General features: G+C 52.0%; 1 protein-coding gene across 4 annotated transcripts in view; it reads left to right on the top strand.

Moving 5' to 3' along the window:
• Window positions 1-19,363, top strand: part of AFAP1 (actin filament associated protein 1) — a 149,670-nt gene that overhangs the window by 22,623 nt on the left and 107,684 nt on the right. Inside the window, exon 1 of one of the 4 annotated variants that reach the window (XM_059887568.1) lies at window positions 18,417-18,510. The exons of the other annotated variants lie outside the window; for them this stretch is intronic. The gene's annotated coding sequence lies outside the window, so the exon portion shown is untranslated. Of the gene's footprint in view, window positions 1-18,416; window positions 18,511-19,363 lie in introns of those variants that run through there. 4 annotated transcript variants of the gene reach the window in all.

Below are 19,363 nucleotides of genomic sequence, written 5' to 3'. Positions count from 1 at the left end.
GCCGATCACACACAGGGCTGCAGGGAGGAGCACATGAGACGCGTGGAGGCGAAGCTCTGCAGTCTGTTAAGGCGTTTACATGCTGTGGGGGTGACGTGGTATAAACAGCGTTTCTGGAATAATTTAAAGCCCGGTTGTAGGTCTGCCTCAGGACGCCAGCGGTCCTTGTGTGTGGTGGTACCTGTGACAAGGGGCACCGCCCACTGCCACCTAGCACAGCACTAGGGTCTCTCTGTTGCGGAGGTACAGCTGCCCGGGGATGTCCCTCCCCCACCCACAGCCTGGAAAGGAGGCTCTTTCCTGCCTGTATTTGTTGGCACCAGCTCAGCGCCTTAGGGACCGAACGCGCAGGGAGAGCCGTGAAGAGAGCTCACCGCCCACTCGGCAGTCCGCCTGCGGCCCACGGTCGGGAAGGACCGGGGGACCGGGCAGGCAGTCACTTCCTGGTAACTTGCCAAAGCCTTTCTCAACCCATCTGCTCACAGAAGTGACCCGCATGAAAAGTAAAAGATCTGCTGGAGACAGATGGACTGGATTAGTCCGGTACATTTATGGCTTTTGCGGCCTCAGAACAGCCCGTGACAGAGCTGCCAGGATCTGATAGCTTTCTGGGGAGTGCTGGGTCAGCCAAGGGCTGGAGAGGGCGGGGGGGCCGTCAACGCCCTGCGGCTCTGGCCTGGCCCTGGTCCCTGGAAAACGATGCCTAGGAGGGGTCTCTCAAGTCCGTTTGTTAACCTCCTTAGGCTGTGGTGACTTTCGTCTGTAGCAGCCACCCACAGCAAAGGACTTGTCTGAGGGTTAGCCAAGGCAGTGTGGTGACATGTGGACGTGGAGAAGGCCTGCAGGAGACGGGCTGGAACTGGGGGCAGCGAGGAGCGTTAGGCACACGGAAGGCACGCGGGGTGTCTGAGGGATGGATGAATGACTGAACGCAGGATGATAACCCCTCCGCTCTCGGGTCAGGACTCAGAGCACGCGCGTCCTGCTGACCCCGGCTACCAAGTAGCCTGGTTGCTTATTCTCTGCTTTCACTTGTGACGGCCTAAGAATGGGCAAAGTCCTTTGGTTATTTTTCTGGTCAGTGGCAGAAATTCCTTTTTATCACTCCTAGGCTCTGGAGGTGACACCTCTCTTTTCATACTCGACCCTCTCGTTCAGCTGGTGGCCACCCTGAGACCAGACAGGATAATGGATGTCCCTAAGGTGACGCTGCTCATTGGCCCCAGGGCCAGGACTAGGGCTTAGGTGTCCCTGATAGCTCAGCCGATGCTGGGAAGATTGAGGGCAGGAGGAGAAGGGGACAACGGAGGATGAGATGGTTGGATGGCATCACCGACTCAGTGGATGTGAGTTTGAGCAAGCTCCTGGAGTTGGTGATGGACAGGCCTGGCGTGCTACGGTCCATGGGGTCGCAGAGTTGGACATCACTGAGCGACTGAACTGAACTGAACTGATAGCTCAGTTGGTAAAGAATCTGTCTGCAATGCAGGAGGTTCCTGGGTTGGGAAGATCGGCTGGAGAAGGGATAGGCTATCCACTCCACTATTCTTGGGCTTCTCTTGTGGCTCAGCTGGTAAAGAAGTCTACAGTGCGGGAGACCTGGGTTTGATCCCTGGGTTGGGAAGATCCCCTGGAGAAGGGAAAGGCTACCCACTCTGGTATTCTGGCCTGGAGAGTTCCACGGACTGTATAGTCCATGGGGTCGCACAGAGTCGGACACGACTGAGCACCTTTCACTCACTAGGATTGGAGTCCTCAGTCCCTTGAGCCCCAGCGGCTCTTTTTTCTATATTGTGTGAGTTTTCTGTTCTCATCCTTGACAGTGAGGTAAACCTAAGACGCCCTGTGCTCTTTAGAGGGGAGGGTGCACTTCCAGGATGGAAAATGGCCCAGACTTGAATTTGTCTTTCATGCAGCTTTCTCGTGGCTTGGAGTTGATCCCTGGCTACTGACAGGGAACATAAAGGAAGTTGTTTTGTGTGTAAACTTTCACCGGAGTCTTTTTTCACCTGGGAGTTTATTTGGTTTGGACTGGAATAAATCTCTGGCATTGGTTTCTTGATTCCAGAGGCACAGAGAACTGTACACTCTTTTCTAGGGCACTGAGCCAGACTTGTCTCACGCTGCCTCGTTCCCTCGTGCCTAGAGTTTCAGTGCGTGTTGGTGAACTGGCGAAGTGTGCGAGGGCTGGGCTGTGGGCGACACCCTTCTCCTCCACTGGAGGATGTGTGCTCACTACACCCCTGCTGGAATAGAATCCCTGGGAATGGGCTTTGGCGTCTAGAGGCCCTTCAGGAGGCCAGGTGGTTATGGTAGACGGTGAGGTTGAGCGCCGGTGTCCAAGGTGAGGGGAGTCCCAGGTAATGCAACCGTCTTCTGCTTTCATCAGCTTAGAAGGGTTTGGGGTACTTTTGGGGTGACTAAGAATATTGTGCAAATAGATGTGGAAATTACATAAATGCTGCATCCTGATGGCTCAGATGGTAAAGAATCCTCTTGCAGTGCGGGAGACCCAGGTTTCATCCCCGGGTTGGGAAGATCCCATGGGGAAGGAAATGGCTACCCACTCCAATATTTTTGACTGGAGAATCCCGTGGATGGAGGAGCCTGGTGGGCTACAGTCCCTGGGATCACAAAGAGTCAGACGTGGCTGAGCAACTAACGCTTTCACTGTTTTCACTGTTCGCGTCCTGTTAGTATTTACCATGGGTATGTCCGTCAGCCCCTCAGTTATGCTGGGGGTCATCTACCCATCCTTCTTTCTCCTCGTGGGATAATGCGATGACAGCTGGTTACGCAGAGCCAGAGCCAAGTCTAGTCTGAGTGGCCTCGAACGACTTGGGGAGTCTAGTGCCGTGTCGGTATTTGTTGCTCTGCTGTCTGCTCCAGCTCTGTGCCCAGCAGCTGATAAACGTTACCTCTGAGCAAGGCGTGTAGAGTCAGGCTGCCTGGCTCTTGCTGACGAGCCATGAGATTTGGGGAAGCTTGTAAGATGTGTCTAAATCTCACTTTCAGACAGGAGCCTCTGTCATCTCACAGGAGGGTTTGAGGTTCAAGTGCAAACACATATAAGGTGCGCAGTTCAGCGCCCCTACCAGCACATGGCAAGTGTTCAGGAACGTTGCCAGCAACTAATCGCATCCCAGAGTTTTTCTTTCTTATTAGTTGTTTTTTTTAATCGTTTAGATTTTCATTTGTCAGAGATGGTTCATCCTTAGCCTTTGAACCCAAGGTTTCTTTAGCTCTAACTTGTGGAGTGAACTCAGGTATCAGCCCCGTGAGCACCTTGTTTCCAGTGAGTGTAGCCAAGGGATTTCACACCTGGAGCCCTCCTCTGAAAGCTGGTTTTAATATTTGCGTGATGGGTCCTGGAGCTCCATTTGCTTCTTTGGTTTCTTCCTGGACACTCCTCTGCGGTGAGTTCGGGCACCCGGGGATGGTTTCCTCGCGGCCTCATTAGTAGCCTTAGGGGATGTGAGCTCACGCTAGAGGGAGCGCTGAGGTGCTGTCATTTATGTGTTAGGTGCTTCCTGGGGCCCCCTGTGCCTTTTCTTCTTAGCTGTCTCCCATCAAACTGATATTGTTTTCATCTGTTCCTTGTCTGTGCTCGGTCGCTCAGTCCTGTCCCACTCTTTGCAACCCCACGGACTGTAGCCCCCCAGCTCTTCTGTCCGTGGGATTTTCTGTGCAAGAATACTGGAGTGGGTCGCCATTTCCTCCTCCAGGGATCTTCCCAACCCAGGGATCGAATCCGCGGCTCTGGTGTCTCCTGCCTTGACAGGTGGATTCTTTACCGCTGAGCCACCAGGGCGTCCCCACCCTTTCCCCATTAGACTCGAAGTTCTGTTTGGACCAGGACTCTGGTTGTTGCTGTCAGTGCCACATCCTCCTCGCTTAGCAGTATCTAGCACCTAGGAAGTGCTCAGTAAGTGTTTAGCAAATGATAATACAGCAGAGCGCAGGTAAATCCACACGGTAACATTGAGCTACATGGTATGAAATCTGCATTGACTCAACTCAGTACATCAGTTTTGTCGATGCCAGTTGAAAACGTTTTAGTAGCTAACGTAGTTTAGTAATCATTTATTGAGTGTTATATGGGCACTGGGGCTCAAAGGACAGTATCTGATCCCTGCCATCGTGGACAGCGGCCTGGTGGGGTGGATGGACACACGGCCTTGATAGAAGATGGTCAGTGTTAAGATAATGGGGCGTACACCGTGTGCCCTTGGAGCAGAGGGTAGCTGCTGCTGCTGCTGCTAAGTTGCTTCAGTCGTGTCTGATTCTGTGCAGCCCCATAGACAGACGCCCACCAGGCTCCACTGTCCACAGGATTCTGCAGGCAAGAATACTGGAGTGGGTTGCCCTTTCCTTCTCCAAACAGAGAGTAGGGTTTGTGCTTTATTAACACAGGTTAAGAAGTCCAAAGGATTGAAGTCACTCGTTACATACTCATGCTTGTATATGTGATAGGAAGCACCTCCCTTGGAGTCTGTGCTAAATAAACTCCCATATGGCTTTAGTGTGGATTGCATGGCTTTTGCCCAGGCCTCATTTTCCTTTCCTTCATTAGGAAAAAAAAAAAAAACGCAGGCTGGCTTTGCTGCAGGAGCTTGGACCAGAGCTCGGCGAGGAGGTTTTCGTTCCCTCTCTGTCACTAACCCTGACTATTTACTTCCTTTTCCTGGGTGCCACATCCCACAGCCGTACCAGGAGGGTTGGGCCAGGTGATGTCAAGGGCTCTTTGAGTTCTGACTCGGAGACTGACCATTTCAATCCGTCTTCCTTGGGAGCAGAGAAAGAACAAAGCAGTTTGGGAATCGCTTACCTGTGTTCCTGGGACTTTGCAGCCTGATTTTGGGGGAAGGCGGCTGTCAGTGAGCTCAGGGAGAGGCATCAGCCGATCGTCTGCTCGGTGCTCTGCGAGGGGCCCTCAGTGTGTGTTAACTCCCTGGTGTGAGTGGAGGCAGCTGCGAGGAGGGATCACCTCAAGTGCCGAAGGTGGTGCTGAGCACGGTGATGGGGAACCCCGGGGATGTCTTCCGAGAATCCGTCTTCAGGATCCCACCCTGCGTGGCGACTGTGCTTTCAGCACAGGAAGTGGAGGGTTTTCACTTGACATCCGGATGCTCTTTCATCTTCGCTCCAGGAGTGAGCAGACGATAGTTGTCGAGTCTAGCGGCAGCAATTCCCTTCTCTGCTCAGCCCTGCTCTAAGTTTGGTGACGTGAGACCCTTGGAGGAGATAAAACTGGGTCTTGCATATCCGCTTGCTTCTCTCTTGGAGAACTTGGAGGGAATGACATAGCGTGCACTGTGGGCATCCGGCCTGAGACCCCAGCTGCAGGCCATGTTGCTTTCGGTGGGGGGCGAAGGCAGGAGGAAAAGGCTGTCATCCTCTAACTCGATTTTACATGGTTGTTTTTAACGGTAATCATGGTGCCTTAAGTTTATGTTTTGCTTCATAGTTCACTAGGAATTTTTAAATCCATTAGCTCATTTTATCCACTCAGCTGTTCTGTGAAAAAGGCAAGATCGTGCCTTCTGTTTTCCGATGACTTCACTGTGGCTCGCGGAAGCTGAGCGTCTTGACCAAGGTCATGGGTTGAGCTAGCAGCTGGGCTGGGAGTAGATCTCGGGCCTCTGGGGACCCTGTTCCTCCCTTGCTGACACGGTGGTGCTCAGGACACGTTCGGGGTAGCCTTCTCTGGACCCCTTACATCTGGGGAATTTCAGTTCATTTCGGAGCCTTGAGATGGACTGTCCTCTGCCCCCTTTCTCCCCGAGGCGTGGGCATTCTTAAAACCCTAGGCTGACCTTGTGTATGTGTTTGGGGTGATTTTGAACCTTCTGAATGGACTGTCCTCCAGGAGGGACCCCTGTGCCCACCTCCACACTCGTTAGAGCTTGACCTGAACATCCCTCTCGTTATGGGAATGGCGTGTGGTGTGTGCTGGGTGCGTTTTGTTTTGATTCAGGCTAGTGAGGGCCAGAGCTGAAGCTGATAATGCAGTCAGAGAGCTGTCTTACAGGCATGGGGTAGATACGTGCCCTCCCACTTTGGGCACCCGAGGGCGTGGCCAGGCCACGTGCGTGGGTGTCGTCACGGCGGTGCTGCTTGCTGTCTGGGTCACAGTGTGTGCAGTGCTGAGCCCGAGGTAGTGAGGCCGGCAGAGGTGGCAATCTGGAGAAGGACGTGTCAGTCACAGGAATTTTCACAGAAGACATGTGCAAAAGAAACCTTTTCAAAAGAGTGGGCCTGGGGTTTAATTTCAGCTCTGAGGACCACTGTGTGCCCAGAGGGCCTTGGGGTTTCCCTGTGACAGAGGACTTGATTCGATGCTGCGTGACCGTGTTCACTTTTCCCTGGACCTTTCTCCCAAATGGAGTGGGTTTTTCTCTCAGAATCACACTGCCTCTCTGAGAAGTCTTAATGGTAATTCTGCGGGCTGATCTCCCGTTTGTTCAGCCCGAAGGACGACCTGCCAAGAACCATACTCACAGCTTTTCGGCTCTGGGAACTGGATTTGGGTTCCCGCTCTACTGCCCGAGGGAGAGGGTCACTTTTTGAGCTGAAAAATGACACGTGTCTTCATCCTGCTCCTTTCTCGTTGCTGTTCCACATCCCTAGGTGGGCATCTGCTCTCGCTTTTAGGCGCCGAGCGGGCTATGTGCGCAGACGGTGGGGAGTCAAGTGTCCTGGGTAACGTGCTGCCGGAGCCTGTTTTACCCCGCCCAGCTCTCGGAATTTGGATAAGTCACCCGGAGTCTTGGGGCCACCTTCCTTTTCTGTGATGCTTTCCTCGAAGGGTATTTGCAAGAGTCGATGAGGTAACGCTTGTGAAAGTGCTTTGTCCTTTTTTTTTAAAAAAATTGAAGTATCGGATGACGTATCAGTTTCAGATGTGAGCGTCGTGATTCAGTATGTTTACAGACGACACTTCACAAAAAGTTACCACAAGATAACGGCTCCAGCTCCCTGCCCCGTGTGCTTCTCCATTTTGGAAGCTCTCAAGCCTGTGTGTGTTACTGAGGCAGATGGAGTTGGCTGGGTTCTGGGAACGTGGGTCTCAGGCCGGCCCTCCGTCCTGCTGACGGCAGTGCCCTCCTGGGCCCCGGCTGGGGTGCACATGGCATGTGCTATGTGGCACGTGGCCGACTCTCTGCGACCCTGTGGTCTGTACCCGGCAGGCTCCTCTGTCCACGGGGCTCTCCAGGCAAGAATACACAGTGGGCTGCCATGCCCTCCTCCAGGGGACCTTCCCGACCCAGGGATCAAAGCCACGTCTCCTGCATTGGCAGGCGGGTGCTTTACCACTGAGCCACCGGGGAAGCCCTAAACACAGGCTTTCCTTCTGGGAGCCCGGGTTTGATGTGCCAGGCAGAGCGGGCCCGTGTGGCCAGCCCCAGTCAGACCCCTGGCACTGGGTCTCCGCGGGCTTCCCAGGTTCGGGGGGGGCGCGTCACATGTGTTGTCGCTGTGTGGCTCCACAGGGGGCTCCTGGGAGCTCACGCCTGGTCTCCCCGGGTCTCGCCCTCTGCGCCCCGTGGCTTGCCCGAGCTGCCTTGTACCTTCCGGCTGTGATAAACCACAGCTCTGGGGGACGCCCCTGTTGGGGCAGTGACTGAGACTCAACGCTTCCACGGGAAGGGGGCACCGGTTCGATCCCTGGTTGGAGCCTAAGGCCCCGCATGCTGCACAGCGTGACCAATTTAAGAGAACGAAACAAAAGCCTCGCAGCTCTTGCATGTGTCTGTCTGCTGCCCTGTGAGTCCTCCCAGCTGACCATTGAGCCTGGGGGTGCTTGTGGGGACCCCTGACAAGAGGTCCTTTTCTTTTCTAAGCTTTAGTAAGTATGTATATATTTTAAAGAATAAAATGGATATTGTGTATTTTTGAAATCTCTTTTATTCAACAAATACCAGTGAGCATTTTTATCATATCACTAAAACATTCTTTGAGAATGTGATTCATAATTGTCTCAAATTGTGACTTAAAGGTTTATGCGACGTTAGAAATGTGAAGTTTACAATTCACAGTGCCATTATAGGTCATGAAAACGCTTGTTTGTAGAGCTGGGTGTGCATCTCTGATTATTTTCCTGGAACATGGTTCTGGGAGTGAGAAGATGACAGGACATGACCGCACGTGTGGTCTGATCGTCGAGCCATATTGTTCATTGCAAAGGTGGTCTCCGCCCACATCCTCGTGAGCAGTGCACAGGGGCGGCCCGCTTCCTGCGTCCTCACTGATGCTGTGTGATCATTTGAAGCCGTGGCTTGTAGATGTGACACGTAAGACGGTGTGTTTTACTTTGCGTTTTTGAGCGTCAGCGAGGCTGAGTGGTTCGTTGCGCGTTTGTGGCTCCTTTTTCTGACTTGTCTGTGCGGACTTTTTGGACGGAGAGTGGTGGGCTCTTCCGCCTCCCGCTCAGATATTTTCTGGCTCTTAGTCTGGGCTGTGGCGGGGATCTCCGAGACGGAAGGCCCTGCACCCACCCTCTGCTGTGTCTGCCGCAGGCCTGCAGACCGCGGCCGGCGCTGAGGAAGTGGGCTCTGGTTATAATAGAAAGCACGGCACCTTCAGCAACCGACGTGAGCGTCGTCCGAGCCGATGGAGCAAGGACACGCAGGAAGCAGGGAGTACCCGAGGGCAAAGTGCAGGCTGTGGGTGCCTCGAGCTGCTGCCTCCTGTTCCTCACGTGTCCCCCGAGATCGGCCTTCTCGTGCGTCTGTCTGACAGCCCTCTGATTTGGCCTGTTGTCGTTTGCTGTCATCATGGCAGCAGTGGCTGAAGGCACAGCTTGGCTTAATCTGCACATTTGGGTGTTTGTGCTATTTATAAACAATTAGAACAGGCGTGGAAGCCTCTTTACCGCAAGCTGGCAAATGCAGCAAAACAGGGACCGTCTGTTACCCCGTCTGTGTGGGCGCGGGCACAAAGCAGTCACACAGACACACACATCTACCCATATTTAAATGTTCCTCATAAAAAAAAAAATGGCATTCAGCCATCGGCCATATGGTGTAGAGACTTTGCCTTGAAATGCACAACTTGGGCTATAAGACACCTGAAATCCGAAGCCGTCTTAGAACCTTGCCCTAATGTGATGGGTCCCGTCCCTGCTCAGCAGACACACGCTTTCCCCACCGTTTTGAGGAGGGAAGGGTGGAGGGGAGGAGGGTGTCACCTTGCAAAGGCTTTGGTTTCAGTCTGTCTATCCCTCCCCCGGTGCCTGTTCCCTACGTATATTTCATGACATGAGCCTTCCCATGCGGTGGACACATCCCTTCTCCTCTTTCCTGCTGCACTTCTTTTCTGGAGAATTTCTCACTCTCTAAGGTGTCGTTTGGTTTGTCTGTCTCCTCCTCCGCACCTCCGCCAAGGCCGAGATGACTGTCTCTTGCGTTCACTTGCTATGTCACCAGGGCCCAGCACGTGGATTAATCAATACTTGTTGAATGGATGGGCTGAAAACCCTGTTCTTCCTTCTGCCACATCATGACAAATGCTTTTGGCTAAAGCTCTCTGAAAGGGAATGGGGAGAGTGTCAGCAGCTTTGGTCATGCGGGTGGCTGCCAACAGCTTTTCACCCCAGCTCTGTCACCTGGAGGGAGGCATGGGGCTGGAGTGCACTCACGGAGACGGGCCCTGCAGGAGATCAGCCGAGAGTCCCAACTTCTCATGGAGGGATGCGGTGCTGCCGTGTGTGCTATGTGAAGAGCTGCTGGAGCCTAGAATCCCAGGCTGACAAATTCCTGGGCAGATAAGAGCAAAGCTCGGGGCACAAGAATGTGATTTGCCCAAGGTCACTCAGATAGCATCACCGGGCCGTCCCAGGTGGCGCAGCGGTAAAGAATCTGCCTGCCAATGCATGAGATGCCAGAGATGTGGGTTCCATCCCTGGATCGGGAAGATTCCCCTGGAGAAGGAAATGGCAACCCACTGCAGTATTCTTGCCTGGAGAATCCCATGGACAGAGGAGCCTGGTGGGCTACCGTCCATGGGGTCCCAGAGAGTCGGACACGACTGAATGCGCGCACACACACACACACACACACACACCCAGGTAGAGCTGGGATCAGTACCTCTGTCTGTCTTCCCAGAGCCTGTTTAACTGCTCACCACACATCCTGTTTGCTGCTGAAGCCATCTGCCTCAACTCTGAATCTGTAACAGCAAGGGGGAGACCGTTCTCTGGTGTCACAGGCGCAGGCGAAAACAAATAACCCAGCAGATAAAATGCTGTTCATAGTCCTGTGTCCCGAGAGGGTGGCCATTCTCCACAATGCTTTTATATTTCACAGTGCCTGAGTTTTCTCCTGAATTTTGTAAACCAAGTAAGACCAGAGAAGACGTTGGAAGAACAGTAACTTAGGAAAAAAAAAAAAAAAATCAATCAAACCAGAGAGTTACAGTTTCTCTTTTATATTCTCCATCCAGAACTTCAGGCTCCTGTGTCAGGTACGGCTCGGAGCTAGTGAGGAGTGGCTCTGTGTGGCCGGGCGTTATACACTATTTTAGAATAACAGACGCAGCCACGACCCTGCCCTCTAACAGCTGGCTTATTAATTTTGAATTTGAATGACGGGGGAGCAGATGGTGAGGTGGGTGTGGATTTAGGCATTTGGCCATCTGTAGGGTTTGGGGTCTGAGACTGGCTGCACCCCTCCCCCACCAACAGCTGAGCTCTGTCTCATCTCTTCCTGGTCCAGAGGGGTTGCTCCTGTAGCAGTTGGTAAGGTCAGGTTGCTGATTGTTTTGGAAGCATCAGAGTTTATTTGCACCACCCAGATTCTGAAGCTGAGCTGTCGAAAGGTTGTCTTCTCTGTTGTCCTTCAAATCTGGGTGATGTTTTTGTTTAATTACAGAAGCAAACACAAGCCGTCTTTCATTGTCCATCATGTGTATTATTGATGTGAATGAGAGGTGAACCCTGCTGCAGAGGCCCTGGGACTTTGTTTACATGGAAGCGTGACACTTCCAGCACAAATTGGATTTTTCTAAATGATTACCCAGGCACGACCCTGCACACCAGAGACGATCATTTATTAAAGAGATCTCCTTCTGTTTTGTCTTAAGTTAAGAGTTTACTCCAGTGTTTAGAAAAAAGAGTAACAGAGCTACACCATTCAACCTGAAGGAGTGTGCACGTTCCCTGCCTCTCTCTCGAGGTTGGACGGCTCAGTCATCGGAGGTCCTCTCCTGCCTGCCCAGCCGTCCTGCCCGCCTTCCCTTCCCTCCTCCTTCCCCCTCAGCTGTCTCATCGGGGTGACGGCCCCGAGGCCCGGCAGGACTGCAGCCTGAGGCATGGTGTTGCTGCGGCTCCTGCTGACCCAGCAGAGGTCAGCTTTGCCATTGCCACGGTGAGGTCCTCTTTTAGCCTGGGAATTGTATCATTCTGCAAAAGGAGAGATGAAGGTGGTGGGAACAGGGACCTCTTCGTCCCTTGTGCTGGGTATTTTAACTGTGGCGGAAAGCCTTGGAAAAGTCAGTGATACCTGAAACTGGATGTCGGAAGGAAGTCAGGGACGGGCATGAGAACAGAGAAGGTTCCATTGTGACAGGTGCATCAGTTGTACTACACGAGCCCCTCTTCCACCTCCCGCGAGGCAGACTCGGACAGATGGCTCCCTCTCACATCTCACTTGTGAATTTGCCTCGAAAGCGTATAACGTTACCTGACTGTGTTTGTGCTTGAAGAGTAGGCCTCAGACTGCATTTAACACAGACGTTTGCTCTTGCTACAAGGGAGACGCTTCTGTGTACCAGCTGGGAGGTGAGTACTGAAATCTGGGCCAGTAGCTGGGATGGCGGAGCTAGATGGCACCGAGGTCACCGTGTCCAGCCTCTCCCGTCTGGATGAGTCAGAAACAGGACCAGAGAAGCGAATTTGCCTTTGACCCTGATGCCTGCTCACGGTAGCACTGGAGCCAGGCTGCGTCTGGAGCTGTTGCTCTGCCCGTGACGCGCACCTCCTCCCATTCCTGCATAACGTCACCCCGTCGTCCAGTCTCTTGTTCTGATGAATTGGTGCGTCCTTGCCATGTAACAGCAGGCCCGAGTTGAAGTGTGGCAGTGTGTACACAATTATGGAGGCTTGTACAGTTTTAAAAGTTGTGCTTACAGTTTCTTTTTAAAAAAAAAAACAAAACACATTTATTTATTTATTTGGCTGTGTTGTGGCGTGTGGGCCCCCTGCCTAGGGAGCACAGAGTCTTAGCCGCTGGCCCACCGGGGACGTCCTTGCCTACCGATTCTTGCTGGTTGCCAGGCATTCTTTCAGAAGGGAGTTCTGTGTGGCATATTTATATTTCTTTTCAAAGGCAGCTTTGGTTAGAACCTCCTCAGAGGGAGTGGGGGCAGGTGGCCCTTGGTGACAGCTGCCCGCCTCGCGGGCAGACGTGAAGTCATCGTTCCCTGAGGGGGACCTGCTTTCCCGTCCTCATCCCGCCCCGCGCTTGACTCAGTCTGTCTTGGTTTCCTAGCATCTGGCCATTTCTGGCCACGTCTGGGTCTCATCCCTTATTTTAGCACACGCTTTCAGGGGCCGGAAATCAATGGCCAGTTAGCCCAGACATCCCCGTGAAGGACGGTTTGCTGAGTAAACTGGAACGGAGGCGTTGATTCGGACTGTCAGTGCTCTGGTTCTCTGACAGGTAGGCTGGGAGGCGTTTGGACATGTGATCTTTCACAGTTCTTCCTCCTCGCAGCATTCCAGATTTTTGGAGCCATCCTTGTAATTGTCACGAATGTCATTCTCGAAGGTCTAGGAAGTTAGGATTTATTCAGTGTTAATTTGATATTGAGAGCTCATTCCTGGCCAAATGTGTCAGTTAGCTGTTCCCCTGGCAGCCTTGTGGGAGGTGTTTGCTATGGCTCAGACGTACGGGAGTTTGAAGGCAGTTTAAGCCACGAATAACGAGACACAGCCAGGTGCTTTTTGGCTGTGTCATTTACTAATCACTGTTAGGCTTCTTGATCAGGCCTGTTGAATTCTTGAGCCCTCCTGCACTCTAAACACACACACACAACACGTGCGTGCACACACGCGCACACGCACACACACGCGTGCACACACATGCACGCACATGCACACTTTTTTTTTTTTTTTAGAAGACCATATTCCCTGTGGTGGCCACTGTCAGTCAGGCCCCTTTTTGCTGTCTCTGATTCAGAAACATCCCAAGCCCAGGGCTCCTTCTGTGTTTCTCCCTTCTCTGGCATCACTGGCCAGCCTGCCTCTGCCCTGGGGATGGTATGGGCGGAGGAGGGGATTCCGTCAGAGACTGGGGCTCATTCGGGGTATATTCGGTTTGTTAATGATGAGATTTACTCTGTGCCGGTAACTCACAAGTGTGTTGAGTAGAGTGGGGCATGTTTCGACTTCTGCCCTTCTTAGGGAGGGGGTGCTTGTGAACCCTTGCTTCCAACAAGAGAGCACAGCTTGCGTATCTGCTGCCCATTTGTATCCCCTTCTTGCACGTTGACTGACAGCTGTTCTTGTCCTCGTTACTCGCTCAGCCACCCCTTCTTGAGCCGCACGCACGTTCCTGTTGTGGTAGGTGCTCTGTGAGGCTCTAGGGCCAACCCTTAGGAGACGGCTGGTCAGGGAACCGATCTGTGTGCTGGTTGGAGCTTTGTGAGTGCTGTGCCGGGCACGCCCTCAGGTGCAGGACAGCTCGTGGGTCACTTCAGGAGGTTCCGCGTCCTATCAGCCTGACTCCGTAGCTCTGCTCCCCCTGTAAGATGCTCATCACGTTGCTTAAAAATTCTCCGCTGTGTGTATCTCCTTTCCATTCAGTCGAGAACCGTGTAAGGACAGACTGTTGGCTATGAATACTTTTCTTTTTTAATATTCCCACTGCCAAGCACAGAAAGAAAGTCAAGGGCTCATTAATGTTTCATGAAAAGAGGGATGGGCTTAATGGGGGTTGTCCCCAGGTTGGCTGGGGGGAGACCGGGTGGGTTCACAGAGGGAGAGACTGGGTTTTGGTTTTTCTTTTATACCTCTTTTATTTGAAATAAGTCAGACTTACAGGACAGTTGCAAAAACAGTGCAAAGAATTCTTGTAAGCTCTTCGCCCAGATTCTCCAAACATTTTATGACATTTGCTCCTTCTCTGTCTGTCTGTGTTTTCCTTAAATGTTTGAGGGTGGAGGACAGATTACAGGGGTAGGGGGCAGAGCTGGAAGAGATGAGCTGAGTTGCGAGCCTTTCTGGGGCGAGAAGGGGGCCTGGTTGGAGTTTTCTGTCCTTAGGTCAGTTGTTTATCCTTCCTGAGAGTTTTCTGTTTATGAAATGACAGTGTCAATCATGCAAATTACATTGTTGTTAATGTTTCTGAATGATGTGTTTGGAAGAGCAGTTCCCGTTAGGTTTACTGATGTTTCACAGAGTATAGGAGGGAGACTAGACTCAGTTTCTCTGGAGGAGGAAGATCTGTGGTTTATTGAGAGCTAACTGTGTGCTGTGAATGCTCTGTACTGGAAAGTTACCTGTTATCTTTGTTGAATCCTTATAACTCCCTTTAAGGTGGCTGCTGCTGCTGCTAAGTCGCTTCAGTCGTGTCCGACTCTGTGCAACCCCAAAGACGGCAGCCCACCAGGCTCCCCAAGTCCCTGGGATTCTCCAGGCAAGAATACTGGAGTGGGTTGCCATTTCCTTCTCCAATGCGTGAAAGTGAAAAGTGAAAGTGAAGTCGCTCAGTCGTGTCCGACTCTTAGTGACCCCATGGACTGCAGCCTACCAGGCTCCTCTGCCCATGGGATTTTCCAGGCAAGAGTACTGGAGTGGGGTGCCATTTCCTTCTCCAGTTTCCTTGACTGATGGTCTGCAATTCAGCACAGCTGGCCGGGGTCAAGGGAGAGGTTTAAGATGCGCTGTGGTTGCAGAGCTTTAGAAGGGCCGAGAAGGAAAGCCAGCATGCCGAGGCGTCACCATTTCCGTCTGTCACTGGGACAGTTCTGGGGACAAGTAGGCTGTTGAGCTTGCCCACTGGGAAGGTCTAAAGTCTTAGAGGTTCTGTTAGCCTCCGGGAAGCCTCTGCCTCCGCTGTACCCACCAGATCCAAGGGTCTATTTTCACATGACTTAATTAAGTCAAGCTTTTTAAATTCACATCAAATAGTGGCCAGAGAGATGCAGTTAATCTAGTGGGAAGTGTGACACAGTGGCATTTCATGGGAAACAGCTCTCGTCTCCATTGTGGCAAACATGATGTCTCACAGCTGGCAGCGCGGCCTGGTGACCCTGGGCCTCCCCACTCCACCCCGCTTGGGGAGTGAGTGGCTTTCTTACCCTGGACTCTCGCTGCTTCCTTGTCCCCGAGGCCTGCTGTTCCCGTGGTCACTCTGGACATCTGCGGAGCCTTAGTGTTCCGACTGGGCAGCTCATGGCTGCAGCATGGGCTGGCAGGGAGGGCAGGCTTTCATTCCTCTTTGAGAGGCCTCCGTGTCTTTTGAGAAGTGGACTGTTCCTGCCTTAGCAGTAAACAAGGCCGTCGCAGTCCTCAGCGATTCTGGCCCTCCGAATGTGAATTTCGAGGTCCTAAGGGGACAGAGGAGCCTGGTGCGCTGCAGTCCATGGGGTCGCTAGGAATCCGACACGACTGAGCGACTTCACTTTCACTTTTCACTTTCCTGCATTGGAGAAGGAAATGGCAACCCACTCCAGTGTTCTTGCCTGGAGAATCCCAGGGACGGGGGAGCCTGGTGGGCTGCCGTCTATGGGGTCGCACAGAGTCAGACACGACTGATGCGACTTAGCAGCAGCAGCAGCAGCAGTAAGGGTGCTCAGGAAGGAGACGGATCCCTGCCATCAGGCAGCAGAGAGCACTGAGGATCGCAGGGTGTGAAAATCACAGGACACTGGCCCAGACTGCTGAGACGCGGACATGGAAGGAGTGGCTTTAGTGAGCTCACTCTGGCGTCGTCCCACACACAGAAAAACGCTAACTTCCTCAACTTGGGATACCTGGTTTTCTTTAATTAACCGTAATCTTTTGATGTCCAGACTACCTGTCCTTTGTTGTAAGACTTCTATATAACCTGGCTCCTCCCCTCGCCTCCTCAGAGCAGTTCTCTGAGCATCACTTGAGAGATGCTGTCCCCGGACTTGAAGTCCTAAGAGTTTCCACCGAGTAAAACACATAACTCTCAACCTTTAGGTTGTGGCTGGTGAGTCAGCACTCTAAGTGGTGCTTCCCTATTTGGGGATGGTGCCAGGGCCCCTTTTGTGCCCAGTGGCCTGAATTGGCACCGTCTCCAAGGGCTTTAAGGCAGGGTGGTGCCACAGGAAGCACCCAGACACAGGTGTGCCTTCAGCTGGACTCGAGCCTGGAAGTCCCTGTTCCTTCCAGGGCTTCCAGGGCTACATCTGTGACCCCAGAGCTGCAGGGGAGAAGCACTTGGGGTGAGAATTCCACCAGGAGGGTGACAGGCGTGTTCGCGAACGCTTCATTTCCTCTCTACCTCGGTGTGATGCTGACCTCGGAAGGGATGCCGACAGAGGATGCAGGCCTGGGGGCCGGGACTGGCTCCTCCCCTTCGCCCCCGGCCTGGTCTTCGCTTCCTCAGCAGGGTCTTTGGGAACCGGGGCAGCACGTGGTCTCCCCCCATGCCTGATGGAGCGGGTCCGTGAACTCCTGTACCAGACGTCTCCTTCTGACCTTGCCCGCTGTAGGGTCTCTGTCATCTCTGGGAGGAGCCAGAGCTGGTTGGGGTGCTCCTCCCTCCCAGGCGTGTGGGCTGAGCTCATCCACCTCACCAGTGACCTGCGGAGAAAGCCTGTGGTGGTTTCAACGAGGCCACGTTATCCGTTCAGTCTTCCTTTCCTTTCCCCTTTGTTGTTATTCCTTCCTCTGATCAGAAGGAAAACTTTTTCGGGCATATAGGTGCAGTGCAGCTTTATGGTCGTGAAGAGAACTTGGTTCATTAGCGCTTTCTGTCTTTGCCTGAGACTGAACCTTGCTTCCATCCCTGCAGAGGCAGAGCTAGCTCTCTGTACGCTAGCCCAGTCCAGGGTTCTCACTCCTGGCTGTTGCTGCTGGGTGGCAGAATCTTTTCTTAAAATTCCATTTACCTGGATTTTCTTAAAACTTCACGTATCCAAGCGTGATCAGATAAAACACACACAGCGTCTTCTAATTTTACTTCACCTTGACTAGTTAGGGTTGTTTTTTTTTCTCTTATTCTTAATTCTCCGCCTCTAACTCTTCAGCCCAGAGTCCCAGGCTATGAAGACAGAGGAATCAGCTGCTCAGACCGAGGCAGCCGCTGCTTTCTGTTACTGCAGATTAGTTTTGCTGGTTCTAGAATTTCCTAAAAATGGGATCATGCAAGTCTGCCTTTTCGTGTGCCTCACTGTTCACTGAGGTCCTTCTTTTAGGTGGGACCATGCGAGTCTGCCTCTGCGTCTCGCTCCGTCCTCTTACGTCCTTCTTTGAGATTCACCCGAGGTATGCAATTGGGTAGTGAGTTTCTGTTTTTGCTAAGAAATATTCCATCGTATGAGTGCTTTGTTGTTTGTGACCCGTATGTTTGTTGCTGGTTGTTACTTGCTGTTACCCACATGTTTCTTATTGGTTATTCAGCTTGTGTGCAGTTATTGGCTATTATGAGTAGAGCTGCTGTTTTTGTGTAGACCTGTGCACTAATTTCTTCTGGGTAGATACCTTCCAGGGGAATTCCTGGGTCAAACAGTAAATGTCTGTTCGGTTTTCTAAGAAACTGCCGGCTGTTCGGGGACGTTGTACCACATGGACCCCCTGCAGGAAAGCTAGGGTTCTGCTGCCAAGGTTTGCTATGAGCCGTCTTCTGAATTCTGGTCATTCTGACGTATAAGGGCATCTCGCTGTGATTTACATTTGCATTAACCCAGTGATTAATGAGTGTATATGCAGATGCATATGAAATAAACGACTTCAGTGAGGATTCATAACCCTGTCTCTCTGATCTGTCCAGACACAATACCACACGGGTTGGTTGTTGTAGGTGGAACTGAGCCTTGACACGAGGGGACTTGGGGTCTCCAACACGGCTTTTTTCTCCCCAGTGTTTGGCTGTTCTAATCTGTTTAATTTTCATGCATTTTACAGTGATCACTGCAATACAGTTTTTCTTTAAAAAAAAGCTGCTGGGATTGTGTTGAGTCTATAGATTAGTTTGGGGGAGAACCTCTCAAATGGATGATTATAGTATCTCTCCTTTTGCTCAGATCTTCACCAAGTGTTCTCAGCAGAACTTCACAGTTGTCAGTTTATAGATCTCACACACGTTTTGCTAAGTTCATCCTTAAGTATTGCCTGTATTTTACTGCTATGAATAGTACTGGTTTTTCCTTTCAATTTTCAGTGTTCCTTGCCTAGTGAGGAGTTTTCCTGTTTTATAGAGAAGCTGACAAATAAGTAGACAGGTGAGGGGCATTCCCTCTCCACTGAGTCGGTTTGGGGGAAGGCTTTGCGGAGGTGACGTCTGGTTGCACCTACAGAAGTCTCGGTTGGAGGAGAAGGTGAGTGCCAGGGGCAAGGGTGTTGCAGAAAGCGGCGCTGCCGAGGGTGGGCAGGAGCACAGGGAAAGCTCTGAGAATGAGAGGCAGCTGGATCAGGCCGCACTGAAGCTCAAGCGGTGGAGTGTGGCAGGTGGTGAGCTTATAAGGACACCGGGGCCAGATTCACTGGGGTTTACTGCTGCACAAGGTTAGAACTTTATTCAGTGAGCACTTGGGAGTCCTTGTGTGTTTATGAGCTTGGAAAATGAGCTATTTTTTTTTTCATTTTTGTATTAAAAGTTGTGGTAAAATATATATAATATAAAGTGTACCGTTCTAGCCATTTTGAAGTTTATATAGTTGAGTGGTGTTAACTGCATTCACTTTGCTGTGCAGCCATCACCGCCACCATCTCCAGGGCTTTCCCATTTCCCAAACTGAAACTCCACGTCCGCTGAACACTAGCCTTCCACCGCCTTCCCGCAGGTCCTGGCAACCACCGTCCTACCTACTGTCTCTAGGAGTTTGACTCCTCTGGGGCCTCACCTGAGTGGAATCCTAGGTGCTTGTCCTCTCGTGACTGGCTTATTAACTGAGCTTGGTATCCTCAAGGTTCACCCCTGTTGTAACATGTGTCAGAAGTTCCTTTTTTTTTTTTTTTTTTGAGGGCTGCATGGTGCATGGATTTTAGTTCCCTGACTAGGGATCGAACCTGTAACCCTTGCAGTGGCACTCGGAGTCTTAACGACTTGGCCACTGGGAAGTCCAGAAGCTCCTTCCTTTTAAAGGCTGAATCCTGTTTCGTTGTGTGGATAGGCCGCTTTTCGTTTCATCCATTGGTGGACGCTTGTGTTGTTTGCACCTTTTCACTGTT

The sequence above is a fragment of the Bos taurus genome, chromosome 6, assembly GCF_002263795.3.
Source record: "Bos taurus isolate L1 Dominette 01449 registration number 42190680 breed Hereford chromosome 6, ARS-UCD2.0, whole genome shotgun sequence".
NCBI classification, from domain to species: Eukaryota; Metazoa; Chordata; class Mammalia; order Artiodactyla; family Bovidae; genus Bos; species Bos taurus.
Note: the sequence above shows the minus strand (reverse complement) of the source record. Positions and strands in the feature narration are given on the sequence as shown.